Below are 15,000 nucleotides of genomic sequence, written 5' to 3' on the forward strand. Positions count from 1 at the left end.
TAGTGAATCTCTATTCACTTGGATGTGGGCAGTGGCATGTTTGTCGATTTTCCGAATGAGAATTGAGAAGGAAAGGAAACGGTTTTGTCAAGGAATCACTTAAATATTTAACTTTTTTTCTACCTACGGGCATGTGCCTATCTATACCCCTATAGAATCCCCCCATGGATAATATGCAATGAGTTGGTAAAAAACTCTGCGTGCATCGTCAAATATGAGTCCTCGTATTTGCAATATTTTTTTTCTCAAATCTCATCAAAACATTGTGTTTTAACGCAACAATGAATTACGTTTTCACAAAATATTTTAATTAGTTACAAACATTTTAGGGTTTAGAAACCAAATCATGCATGAGTGGAGATAAAATTAAAGGTTAATGATTTGATGATTTTTACCCAAAAATTGTCAAAGACGACAATATTAATCATAGTGGGATCAAGGATGGATCAATAATATGATTATTTAATGATTTTTGTTGTTTGAATAATCAATTTGATCATTATTGTAATAGTTAAAAAGCAATCATCTATCATATAATTATAGAAAAATGAAAAAGTCGAAGGCTCACTCATACTTCATATCAAGGCTAATGACCTTTGGTGAAGTCAAAGTACAGCCGTAAAATTTACTGTTTCAAAGGTGAAAGGACACTTCTAAGTTTGGGTGCAAATCCAATATTGGTTTCACTTCTCTAAATATCTATGTCCAATAAAAATCCTTCAAGTTTCCCATAATCTATTTTCTTTTTTTAAAATATGACATGACATTTTGTTGGAATATTCAAGTATATTCCAATTTCCATCAAAATAACTAAACCATTGGGAGCTATCTTTAATAAGGAATGCGTTATTAAGTTAGTTATTCACTTTATTTGCTTTAATTACATTATTCAAAGCTTATTTTATCTCTCTTCGTCAAATTTTTGAGTGTAGTTTTTAGGTGTAACTGTTTAGGGTTCAATTCAGAAAAGGGTCTAAATTGAATTAATATTATAATTAAAATTTGTATTTTCATAAGTAGCTTCTAGCAATATGAATCGAACTTGCAGCATTAGATTTCTCATTTAAGCTCATGACTACTGAACTATATAATTGGAGAAAAAATAACCGAAACTTTACTTATATAAAGACTTTTTTTATTTTTCATCTAAGACCCAAAAATTATGGTTCCACGTTAGATTGTTACATTATATATTTCTGTTTGATAACTTTAAGGAAAATATTATAATCACAATAGATAAAAAAAAAAGTAATTACTTTTGCATGAATAAGCATGTTATAATCTTAAGAAAGGTTTATTAAAAACTGATAGTTTTGTCCACTTGACTTTTGTTTTACTCAATGACTTCAATTGATCAATTTAGTTTTGAAAAAGATCAGGTTATTAATCTTTCCTTTTTGTGGGACTACTATAATTTATGCTTATTATTTTAAGTTCACCATTTTTTAAATATATTAATTTCTTGATTTCTCGTGCGTTATCAACAGAAGCATAGTATTTTTTATTTTTAATAAATGTGGATCAAGAGAATGAGAAGGCAAGAAAAATAGTTCCTGGTTTGATTGCGAAAAGATTTGATTCTAAATGGAAGTACTCCCTCAATCTCATGGTTTTTGCTAAACTTTTTAATTTGTTCCATGTTATAAGATTTACTATATTTTTATTTTCGGCCATAATTTATAATTCTTTGGTTTCAAATTATAATGAACTAAAATAACATATTTACTCAATATTAATTTATGTGAAGTTGTACACCTTTTTTGTTAGTTTTATTATTAATATATGTGAAATTGCATAAATCTGATCCTTCTAAACCCTATTTGCCACTAATTACATTGAACTATTGCAGTAAATGTTATTATTATTGTATTTTTGACCTTGATCCACTCTCTTTTATTAATCCCCATCTAGACAAATAGGTTATATTTTCATCTTATCCACAAATTCTCCCACTTCTCCCATATATCAAACTTTTTTACCCACTTTCTATCATTTCTCGATTTTCACAGGGTGTACTTGTGACAAAAATCACGATAGATACAGAGTATTATAATATATTATTTGTACTTGTACACAATTATAAATGCATGTCTTTCCATATTAGGTAGGTCTAAAATAGTCAAGTTTGTTATCATTTCAAAAAACAAAAGGTGTCAAGTTTGTTACTATACATGTAAAACAATAGTATATTGTTCACAAAGGGTGCTAGGGTTTAGTCAAGAAGATCCATCATTGCACACCAAAAGACATATTCTTATATGTGAAGTCCTTTTTCTTCCTCATTCCAACATCCGGCCATCTTCTTGTCTTAAGTAGTGGTCAGTGGTGATAGATTTGTTTTTTTTTCTTGTTTGCAAATCTAGTTGAAAGCTTTACCAATTATTTTAATGCGATGACAAGTTTATTTTTTCCAATTTATTTTTATTAAAATTTGTTAGGATTAAAGAATTGGTCTTAGTAAACCAATTAAAAAGTATATATGTAACGTAACCTACTTATACGTCTAAAAATAATTTACTACTAAAATCAATTGGTAATAATAGGAGTTACTTGTTAAATATAAATAGGTATATACTTTCTCTCTTTATTTTATGTGGGATAAGACAGTTTACATATAATTAATTATATATAGTTCAATATAATTAGTTCTGATGAAATTGGATTTAAATAGTTTATTTAGACAAAAATTTACAAGTTTATCGTAAGATTATAACTTATTACCTTTGTTATTAATATAAGCTTTAGAGAACTATAGGTTGCTTAGTTGTTGAAAATTTTCTTATTATCTGTAATTTTTTTATTCATTCTTCGCCCTTATCAGAATTCTGTAGTTGTGAAAAAAGAAATAAATTTAGTAAAAGAATATTAGAGTATAATTCTTCATAGTGTCATATAAAAACATCTTATTTCCATTTGATTCTAAAGATTATGATGATGGCTATGTAAACCTAACTTAGAAGGATCATATGTGTAAATACTAATATATTCTACCTTCTTTAGTAAATTAAAATTGTCACATTTCCACTCACTGCTCAAACTAATTTTAATTCTTGTTTATACGTATTTCAAAAATACTATGCTCCACTTTTGGATTTGATAAAATATACTTTTTTGCTTCTTGAAGAGACACATTTCAATCAAATACTAGCTCATATATAATTGGATTCATAAATTTTAGTTATTTGGAAATCCGTACAACACGAAATTTGTAAAATGAAATTAGGTATTTATAAATTTTTTAATGAAAGTTCTAATTACATATTATCATTATCAAATTTTAATATTTTCAATAAATTATAATAATCAATATAAAATTTTTAGAACAACATAATAACGGCAAGCGTGATAAATAACTATTGAATATGCATACATACGTTTAAATATAAATAAAAAAAATTAACATTCTTATAAATGTTTAAAGCCAAGTATATTAATATTATACTCTGATTTAATGGGAATACTAAAGTAGCTAATGGTTATTCTCTTATAATCAATTATTAATATTATGTTCAATTGATAAATTAATTCATTAAGAATACAGAATTTTTTATTAATATAAATTTATTTTAATCAGTCAGTAGTACTTTGGTCAGCTATAGTACAAAATTAAAGTAACTCAAAACATAGATTAATCATCCAATCATTCCTTTACATTTTCTCTCAATTTGACAAGTCTTATAAACTACATTATATACTTCATCCTATTCAATTTATTTCAATTTAGTTGTCTTATTTGTTTTTTTAGCACTATCAACCAATCACTTTTAATTAATATTTTATTCTTAATCTATATGTTAGAACATAGTTAGGTGAGATTTTTTTGCATCGTCTCAATACAAAGATCATTAATATCAAATTTTTACAATTTTTAATCATAATTTAGTCAAAGATATTAAGATTTGAACAAGTATATTTTATAGACTACTCCCTTCTTTTTCATATATTTTTCTCAAATAGAATTTACGAATTTTATGTAACACTTTGGTTGTGATTTTTCATCGATCTATATGAAAAAACTTATTCATGTGAGATCTTGATAGATATTCATCTCAATATATACTTTCTAAATATCAACTTTTTAGAATTTTTAAAAAAACTCACAATAAAAATTATCTAACCTTTTAAGTTTTCATTGTAATATGCAAAAAGTAAATAAGAATAACAAATAAAAAAAAATAATTATTACTAGTGTTTTATCTCAATGTAATAATCAATAAAAGTCATATAATATTATTATGCATTTGATAATGCTTCAAATACAACTATTAGGTTAAATAAGGGAAATTTATCGATTACAAAATAAAAATAAATTAATAAATAATATGTAAAAAAATACAATCAATAAAAGTCAACCATTTATTAAGACTACTTATGTTATGTACGTCATTTTTCATTTTCACTAAAATTATTAATATTATATTATATTGTATTATGGGTTCGTCTGGCATTTGATCCCCCAAGCATCTTTGTGTAAGAATTTCATTACAAACATCAATTTTTCTTTTGGTCTCTCCTCTAGAGAATAATCTTTACTTCTCGCAAAAAAGGTCGGCCCTCTATATTATAGACTTAGTTTTATGCTCCTTATTAGTAGTGATGGCCACGGAGCGGATTATTTGGAACAAAACGGATCCCAAACCTTTTGAAACCGTCTCAGAATCGGATTCGTCCACGAAAGGTTTCAAATCGACCAGAACCGCAAAACCGTTAAAGCGCCGAGAAAAAAGTTGTCGAACCGTGAAACAGCCGAAAAAACCGCCATAATCAGACTAAAGAACTGCGAACCAGTTCACCCGGCCCGAACCACCAATTCCAAAGAACCGCCCCCAAATCTCAAACCGGACAGAACCGGTTCACCCGGCCCAACGGTTCCTTAGAACCAGACCGAAACCAGGAATTAAAATTATTTGTAATGAATCGATGTTTTTCCCAATAAATTTAAAAGGTTAAAAATTAAGTAAATTCTAAAAATAAAAATGCTAATCTCAAAAATCGGTCTCACACTCTCACTATACCATCTCCCATTTTCTCTAATAATCAAATATTTTCATGATTTTCCTATAATAATCCCACGTATTGATTAACTATGAAAAATCTCAACTTCTGAGGGTATTTTTCTAGAGTAAACCAGGTAATCTGATGACTTACAGTTTTATTTTTAAAAAAACAAGATAAATTAAAATAAAATGTTGAAAAAATGTTTAAATAATATTATTTAATTTTTTTAATTATTTTTTAAAAAAAATTCTCTAATTTTACATTAATATTCCGTTTAATTTTTTAGTGATTAACCTACTATAGCAGGTCATCGGGTTACCCAAGTTTACTATAAGAAAATACCCCTAAAATTGAGATTATTCATGGTTAATCAATAGATAGGATTGTTGTTGGAAAATCATGAAAAAGGTTGAATTATTCTAGATCATTTTTCCAAATAATTATTATTAATATTATATTGTAACCTGTTTTATACCATCAATACAATTCACACCAATTATATTAACCTATAATTACTTTATTAATCTCTGCCCGTTATTAGTACTATAATTGTAAGTCAATTTTAAAATATGAGAATTTAACGAGAATAATTATACATAATTTTTTACTTGTTATTATATTGGATGTGTATTGATGAATTTAGAAATTAAATATTTTGGGTTTATATTTTAAATACTACATATTTATATTTATGCCAAAAAACATTGTTGAATATTAAGCAAAAATAATCATGGCGTCTCTAACTGATAAGATGCTTCACTTGTTAAAGCTATAAATCTAAAATAGGTTTGGTGTATGGTGTCTATCGTCACTAAAGTTGAAAGTTATGGCATTCTGGAGATGGAGGCTGCATTTCGTTTCGAGCTGCCGGTTTTAGTTTACAACCTCTTTACCTCAAAAGTTTGGCAAAAGCTACTCCATATCAATTTTTTTAAAACAAATAAACTGGTACGGGAATTCATAAAAAAAATAAATAAATAAATAAATAAAAATTGGAGTATTCTTTGGTTAGGTATATACTACTTCATCGTTATGAAGTGTTATAAAAAAAAATTGAGTGTTTTTTTTAAGTAAAAGGTGGATATTTTATATTAAGTAAATAGATTGAATAAATTAAGTAGATGAAATTAAAAGAGACGTAAAATATAAGTATGAGATTAAAAGAAAGATTAATCAAAAAAGATAAATTATGGTTCTCTAAAACTTATTTTTTAATATTAGTTTGATTAGTTATTCTACGCTTTAATTGTAGTTTCAAACAAAAGTCTTGGATAATTAATTAGTGGTTATAACCGTCACAATTCAAAATGACCTTTAATAAGAAAATATTTAATAGTTCAAAAATTCGATTTTGATAATTTATAGTATTAATTAGTCCGTTTGTTTAGTTTTGTTTGTCCATTTTACTTTTTGCACGTATTTTAAAGTAAATTTTGAGTCTCGATATCTCTTAGTAAGTATTATAAAAAACTGTAAAAGTTATATATTTAAATTATTTGCATTAAGGCGAAACTAACAAGATCCTACATGAATATAATTTGACTTCAACATATACTTCAAAAATCAAATTTAAATTGTTTACTCCCAAAGTGGAAAAAGTTAAAGTAGACAAACAAAAAAAACGAATGGAGTATATTATTACTTACTCATATTAGTTAATACTTCCCCTAGAGCATATATTTGTTAACAATATTTTCATTAACAGTTCAACGATAATAATTATAATTAATTGATAGTATATATTTTATTAGTTCGTCGAATATTGGTTATAAAATAAAAATAACTATTTAATTAGTAAGTTTAAACTACTAATTATTAATTAAGTTAATCAATTAAATTATTATTTATTAAGTGGAATTTTTAAAATACTAATCATCAATACTTAATTAACACATTGATTAAAAAAAAAATACAATTAACACATTGTTAATTGTTAAACGTTGAATATTAGGACTAATTATATTTTTAAAATATTAATTATTAATTACCAATACCTATTAATTAAGTTGTTAAATACCACTTATTATTTAATTTTTATTAATTTTTTTGATAGAATTTATTTTTTATGGGGTATATATTTATTATTATTAAGCATTATTCATTAGCCTTTTTTAATTATTATTTAAATTGTTGGGAAATATTTTACATGGGGCATTAGGAGTATTTTTGACTTACTTTCAACAGCAAACTAGCTAATTAATATTTATTAATTAGCTAGTTTGCTGTTGAAAGTAAGTCAAAAATATTCCTAATGCCCCACGTAAAATGTATCCTAACAACATTTCATCATATGAATTAAAGTATCATAAATCAACTAAAAATATTTAATTAAGGAAAAAAAAATGAAGCAAGATTAATTGAATATGTACTCAAGCTTATGATCTATTGGTTATTCTCTACTACATCCGATAAATCTATTTGAATTCATATATAATATAGTGATGTATTATATTTGATAAACATTATTAAAAACAATCTATTATATATTAAAACCAATATAGTATACACTTGCATCTCCCTAAAAAGAATATTCAAATAATTAACGAGAATACAAATTTAACTAATGATTAAATTTAATATAAGATCATATCTTATTTTTTACAAATTAGTAAATGGAACTCATTGTTGAACAGTAAATTTATTTAATTAATTTTGCAACTAAAATCACGATTATAGTAATATTTATTGCAATTCTTTAAAGTAATAATAGAAGACACGTGTCGAAAACGCTAACGTCTATACAAATTGAATAAAAGGTGAAATATAAAAACCAGGCACCTTTTTATAACATGCCTTTCTTCTATAATTCAAATGGTGGAATAGGCACTCAATAATATGTATTGGTTGATGACAAGGGAGAGTCTTTTTCCCATCTCCACTCACATTCAACCAAAGGCAAAGTGGTAGGATCAAATAAGTTAAGGTATCAAAAGTGAGTAAAAAAACAATTAGTTAGCTTATCCCAATCAAGTTATCAATACAAAATGACTAATTGGAATATTATTTTGGGACTCAAGTGGTGCATGAAACATAATAGAGTAAAATCAAAAGATGAATATATACCATATTTAATTATGTGACACTATATAGGGTCGGCCCTGAGAGTTTATGAGCGCGGGGCGAAAAATAATTTATGAACTCTAATTATCCGCTTTATAATTCAATAATATTGTAAATAAGATAACAATTATCATTATTAACACTTTAACTTGGTTAAATTCACATTAATTACACAAGGTCTCAAATTCGATGATATGAAGACAAAAATTATCTACTTTTTTCGTGAATCCTGGTCACAGGCCTTTTTTACCCTTACCAAGGGCCGGCCTTGACACTACATTATTGATTCCTTAGTTGGAAATGCACTATGAATTAAAAGATTAAGATTTTCATGAAATCTAATTTGTTCTTCCAAAGTGCTCTAAATTATTATCCCTTTGTGTATCTTTAATTTGTTTCTTTTTTCAAGGTTTGGCATCATAGTGTATAAGGATACGCTTTGTTTCGTGGGATTCATTATACATGGATAATATAACCTATGTTAAACTTTGTATTATTAATTAAGTTCTACCATCTAGAAAACTTTTGAGAAATATTAGAATAACAACACCACACTTGCTAATTTAAGTATATTTTTCATGCCAATTTAGAAGAAAATGTTTTTTTTTTTTTAAATTTTAAGTAGATGATAGATTAAGGAAATGAAATAGTTAAGTGAGAGTCAGATTTAGGATCTAATTTGGAAAAGCGATATTTATTTCAAATGAAAATAGACTCAATATTGATTCTCTAAAAAAGCTAGCTAATATAACAATTAACGTAGATTTTTACTCTATTTTAATCTAAATAATGTTTTGGTGTAAAGAAATCAAAAAATTCTAAGCTCGACTTTTTTTATTTTTTTATTTAATAAAGAATCAAAACAAAAGTTTATTAGAGAATATAATAATTATTGATTTTAAACTATTTGATAGTCATGTTTTTTTAGAACCCAAATTTAAGAAATAATAAAAAATATATATCTACATGTATTTAAGATCTCTCTATCAATTACTTTACAGGCTCTATCTTGAGAGACCGTCTTTTCTAAAGACGGCTCTTAAAAGCCCAGTCCAAATCTAATTTATGTTTACTTAAAAAAAATTGACGCGCGCATGTAAAGAGTAATATGAAAAGTCACATAATATATTTGAAGTTATAACAACATTTATTTGGCGTTATAACATAATATATTTGCTGTTATACCAGTATATATTTAGGGGTTATAACATAATTTATTTCGGGTTATATATATATTTTTTATTTTTAATTTTTATTATTATTTTTTTTATTTTTGTTTTTATTTTATTTTATTATTATTATTATTAATTTTTTTTTAAAATTTTTTTTAAATAATAATAAAAATAAAAATTTTAAAAAAATAATATTAATAATAAAAATAAAAATAAAAATAAAAACAAAAGTAAAAAAAAATAAAAAAAACATTTTAAAAAAATTAATAATAATAATAATAATAATAATAATAATAATAATAATAATAATAATAATAATAATAATAATAATAATAATAATAATAAAAATAATAAAAATAAAAAGTAAAAAAAATATAAAATAACAATAATAATAATAATAAAATAAAAATAATAATAATAATAATAATAATAATAATAATAATAATAATAATAATAATAATAATAATAATAATAATAAAAATAAAATTGAAAATAAAAATTAAAAAAAAATAACTATAATAATAAAAAAAATTTAAAAAAAATAAATAATAATAATAATAATAATAATAATAATAATAATAATAATAATAAATAATAATAATAATAATAATAATAATAATAATAAATAATAATAATAAAAATATAAAAATATAAAAAAAAATTAATCTTTTTAAATTTTTTGAGATCAACAGGCATAGTCAACGCCGGAAATCACACAAAAGCCACCAGAAATTGAATTAAGGTGTCTATTTTAAAAAAAAGCCTCTTAAAAGGTGTTTTTTACAAAAAAAAATTATAAAAGGTGTTTCTTTACAAAAAAGGGGTTTTAAAAGGTGTTTCTTTGCAAATTTCCAAAAAATAATAACATTTGTCTGTTTATTACTCTAATACTCCCGTGTCAAATAGTTGCACTAATTAAAATAATAAAATAAAAAAGTACAAAATATTTTCCATGATGAGCGCTAGAGCTGTTTAAAACAAACCCGACTCGAAAATCCGACCCGAAATCGAAAATTATCCGACCCGAAAAAATGTAAGTTTTTTAGGTTTACCGAACCGCAATTACCCGAACCGATACTTCACTCGAACCGTTTGATAATCGAAAAGGGCAAAATCGAACTCGAACTGCAACCGAATTTTATAACCGACATATAAACCGTAACCGATGTTACCCGAACTGAACAGTGATCGACCCGAGTCAAATCCGACCCGAATTATGCACGTAACCGAATTTAACCTGACTAAAACCGATTAAGATCGAACTGTTTTTAACCCGAACTGATAAAAACCCGATCGATTATTAATCGAACTGTTTTTAACTCGAACTGATACAAACCCGAACCGATTGTAAATTGAACTGTTATAAATCCGAATCAAATTTTCACCTAAATTTAGCAAATTAAGTCCAATTTAAGTTTTCTAATAATACGAAAAAAGGAAGAATACAAGTTCTATACAGAAGAGATTGCATACAGATTATATATATATATATATATATATATATATATATATATATATATATATATATATATATATATATATATATATATATATATATATATATATATATATATATATATATATATATATATATATAATATATATATGTATATAAACTAATTGAAATAAATTGATCTGCCTATTAGGGCTGGCAAAAGCTGACCCGACCTGCTAACCTGATCTGAAATCGACTCGAAATTAGCGGGTTTGGGTTTAGATTTTTGACCCAATTAATTAAATGGGTCAACCCGACCTGATCTGTTTATAAAAAACCTTTTTAACCCATTTATTAAATTTAAGACGGATCAGCATTTGCCAAATACTTCGTAAAACTAAGATAATACCAATTACCATGTATTGAGGGATTTGTCAGCTGAAGATGACTTTCAATAAGAAAGAAAGTTGTCCCACATCGGCTAAGGGATTTGTTAGTTGAAGATGACTTACAATAACAAAGGAAGTTGTCCCACATCGGCTATGAAAGATACTAATAAAAGAAAAATCATTTAAATCACTTCCACAGATCTCATACCAACTTACGCAGCCACCCCGTGAGCACAAAGCGAACTATTCTTTCACCTTTTACTAAAGAATACCGTGTGCTCGCTGCATTAAGTGGCATACGTTTATTTTTGGAGGAAGCCTTTAATTAAGGTTAAATGGGTCAAATGACCTGAAATATATGAATTTAATGACCTAAAAAAAAGTAGGTTAAATGGGTCATTAGCAGGTTGATCCGATTTGCTACAGATCAGGTCGGGGTTTCAATTTTTGACCCATTAATTAAATGGGTCAGGTTTAGGTTAAGGGTTTATTGACCCATTTATATATGATCCGAACCTGAAAATGACCCCACCCGACCTGTTTGACACCCCTATCTGCTATATCTGATAAAACAATCGGTAATTATTTTTTGTAAGTAAATGAGCATATATCAATTCAAAACCTGACTATTAACTTATTTCGATATTGACCCGATCAATAGTTATCCGTAACCGATAACTACTCGAAAAATAAAGCTTGAACCCGATCTGTACCCGAAAAATCGAACCAATTAGTAATCGATGACAACCCGAGACCGATTGACACTCGACACGAACTTCAACTGACACCGAACTGATGCTAACCCGATAGCTTGAATAACCGATCTCTAACCGAACCGTGACTAACCGACTCGACCCGAGTGTGACCCGTTGTAAGACACAGCCGAAAAATAACCTATTCGAAATGCAACCGAACCGAATAACACCCGTTCGAAACCGACCCGATCAACCGAATGAACACCTCTGATGAACGCTATGACTTGGAGATTTTATTTAACGAGATAACAAAATATACTTGTACAGTTTTTCATATAGTTACAAGGTGATATCTCAAACCACTAAATATTGGTTAACTTAAGACGGTATTTTTGGATCATTATTGGGTGTTATAGAATTCTAAATCCATCTCTGCGTGTAGTCTAATTTTTATATAGGAATGTTGAAAAGCGACCAGGGCAAATCGTTATTGTTGTATCTTGTTCAAGTAATTGAGTTGGGTTAAGTTATTATCAAGATGGTGTTTCTTTGTGTTAGGGTTATTCTTATATCTATGAATTAAACATAGGGATAAATTTCCTATAATAATCCAATCTTTTTATAATTTTCCTATAATAATCCTACTTATTGATTAATCATGAATAATTTCAATTTTATTGGGTATTTGTCTACAGCAAACTCGGGTAAATAACCTGTTATAACAAGTTATATTTATTTAAATAAAAAGATAAATTAAAATAAAATGTCGCCAAAAATATAAAAAAAGGTTAAAAATTTTTTTAGAACTTTTATGTAAATTTTAAAAAAATTTCTCTAATTTTATATTAATTTTCAGTTTACCTTTTTGTTAAATCACCTACTATAGCATGTCATCCTTGGTTAATCAATAGGTGAGATTATTATAGGAAAATCATGATAAGGTTGGATTATTCTAGGTAATTTTTTGAACATGGTGTGCATACTTTATAAGCCATTGTAGTCCTTCTTCCGATTGTCATATGGTTTTTGGATAATATCTCATATTGACTTATGAAGTGCATGCACATCATGTTTTTTCGATTAGATGCTGGCGTTGACAATAAGTCCATATTAATTTAACATGGCATTCAATCAAGGTTCGATTAATAACTGAATGACAGGTCCAAAAATAAGGGTCTTTCTATTTCCTAACCTAATTGATTATTCTCATACGTGATAAGGGTTTACCTCGGAGTGTTGCGATAGTTTATCCCACATTAATGAATTAAAAATACACCTTTTTCTCCGTTGCTTCCTCCCATTATCATATAACAATTAATCCAACTCAATTTAACCCTAATGAACTAAGTGCAAAAAAAATTATAATTGGGATATTGTGTTGGTGGCATTAGTGCATAACTATTGAGTAGCGACACTATGATGCATTGGCTTTTACAAAATTGTGTTAATTTGAATGATTGTAATGTACATTTTCTCATGTTATTGAAATTTAGATCATAATTAGTGTGAACAATGGACGATTTTTTTAGAATTGACACATATAATATTAAAAAATAGGAAAATTTACCCAGAATAATCCAACTTATTCACGATTTTCCTACAATAATTCCAACTATCGATTAACCATGAATAATCCCAACTATTGACTCACTTAACCTGTGCTGTTGTTGCTCTTGTTTTTACCGGTGCAACAGGTAATTTTCTGGCATTTAGTCAATAGTTGGGATTATTGTAGGAAAATCGTAAATAGGTTGGATTATTCTGGGTAAATTTTCCATTTTTTAAAATATTTATCTTTTTTTTATATTCAAAATGACTTGCTACAATAGGTAGCAGGTCACCCGGGTGTACCCAAGGCAAAGACCCTCCTAAGTTCGGATTATTCATGGTTAATCGATAGTTGGGATTATTGTAGGAAAATCTTGAATAGGTTGGATTATTCTGGGTAAATTTTCCTAAAAAATAAAGCCAAATATGTTATGTTGTAGAAATATTCAATTTGACAGTTTTATATAAATTAACTCTGTTATTTTGAAAATTGACAATAATGTATTATGCAGTGTATTATTGTAGAAATACTTTAATAATAAGAGATATTGGTCAAGAATAAATGCCATATCATTTTTCTTTAGCCAATAAATAAATTTCATTTGGCAAACTCGCTTTAGTTGTGACACTTGAAATTTTAAAACTTCTTAATATAATGTATGATTTTTCGTTACCACATAATATCATATTTTTAATGCGTTACTATGAGTTTTGAGAAGAAAATGAGATAATTAATGAAGTTAAATATAAACATAAAATTAAACTTATCAAGTGATTTTCCTACTAAATATACACCCATTTTTTTTAACTATTCTCTCTGTTAATACCAACAACCTTATGAACCGCAAGTGGATTGTATTATTAAGGTAGATGGAAATTATGGTTTTACAAATCCTAGTTTACCGTAAATAAATCAATAAGTTGTAAAAATAAGTAAAAATTAATTTTTAGTGGTAAATCAGGACAATCAATGAAATAAGTTTGTAAAAAAAATTTTAATCTGTAAAACAGTTTTAGTCATTATAAATAAATTTTAATCATTACAAATCAATTTGTCAGTAAAAATTAATTTTTTATTTAAATTGGTAATTATCATGTGTAATATAAATTTATATATTGGTTTATGAAAATCCGATCCTTTAGATGTTTTACAATAATAAAAGCGGTATTTATATACTTTCCAATTATTAATATATATAGAGTCGTCTGAAACATTTATGAATCCAAGTGCAAAGTGTGAACTGTGCGAATCTTTTATTTTTTGGCAAAATCATATTATTATTTTTTTCCTTGATTTTCAGGTTTGAAAAATAATAAGGTTCGCACAGTTCACACTTAAGCACAGTTCGCACTGAAACTTCTATATATATATATATATATATATATATATATATATATATATATATATATATATATATATATATATATATATATATATATATAAAATATGAATATGCTAAAATTAATTAAGAAAATTAAGAGATATTGTTCTTTTAATTTTTTTAGCTTTGAGAATTATGACACTTTTATTGGGTGGAGGGAATATAATTTTTTTTACAAGGATATTGTTAAAATAAAAATATATCAAAATTATATAATCAAAGCCTTTAAGATTAGAGGTGTTAAACAATGAAGTAATAAATTGAGTAGCGATGGAGTGCGACTTTTTGTTGAATCTATCACCTAATCCTAAACTTAATCCT

The 15,000-nt window shown here is 26.1% G+C and overlaps 1 protein-coding gene and 1 non-coding gene across 3 annotated transcripts in view; one reads left to right on the top strand and one right to left on the bottom strand.

Annotated features, from left to right (window-relative positions):
• LOC130814806 (oxysterol-binding protein-related protein 4B-like) overlaps window positions 1-15,000 on the bottom strand; it is a 988,965-nt gene that overhangs the window by 883,006 nt on the left and 90,959 nt on the right. The gene's annotated exons all lie outside the window — the stretch shown is intronic.
• On the top strand, window positions 11,273-11,388 carry LOC130816741 (U5 spliceosomal RNA). The gene has a single exon (XR_009043281.1). It is a non-coding gene; the product is annotated as a U5 spliceosomal RNA (small nuclear RNA).

This window comes from Amaranthus tricolor, chromosome 6 (assembly GCF_026212465.1).
Source record: "Amaranthus tricolor cultivar Red isolate AtriRed21 chromosome 6, ASM2621246v1, whole genome shotgun sequence".
Taxonomy (NCBI): Eukaryota; Viridiplantae; Streptophyta; class Magnoliopsida; order Caryophyllales; family Amaranthaceae; genus Amaranthus; species Amaranthus tricolor.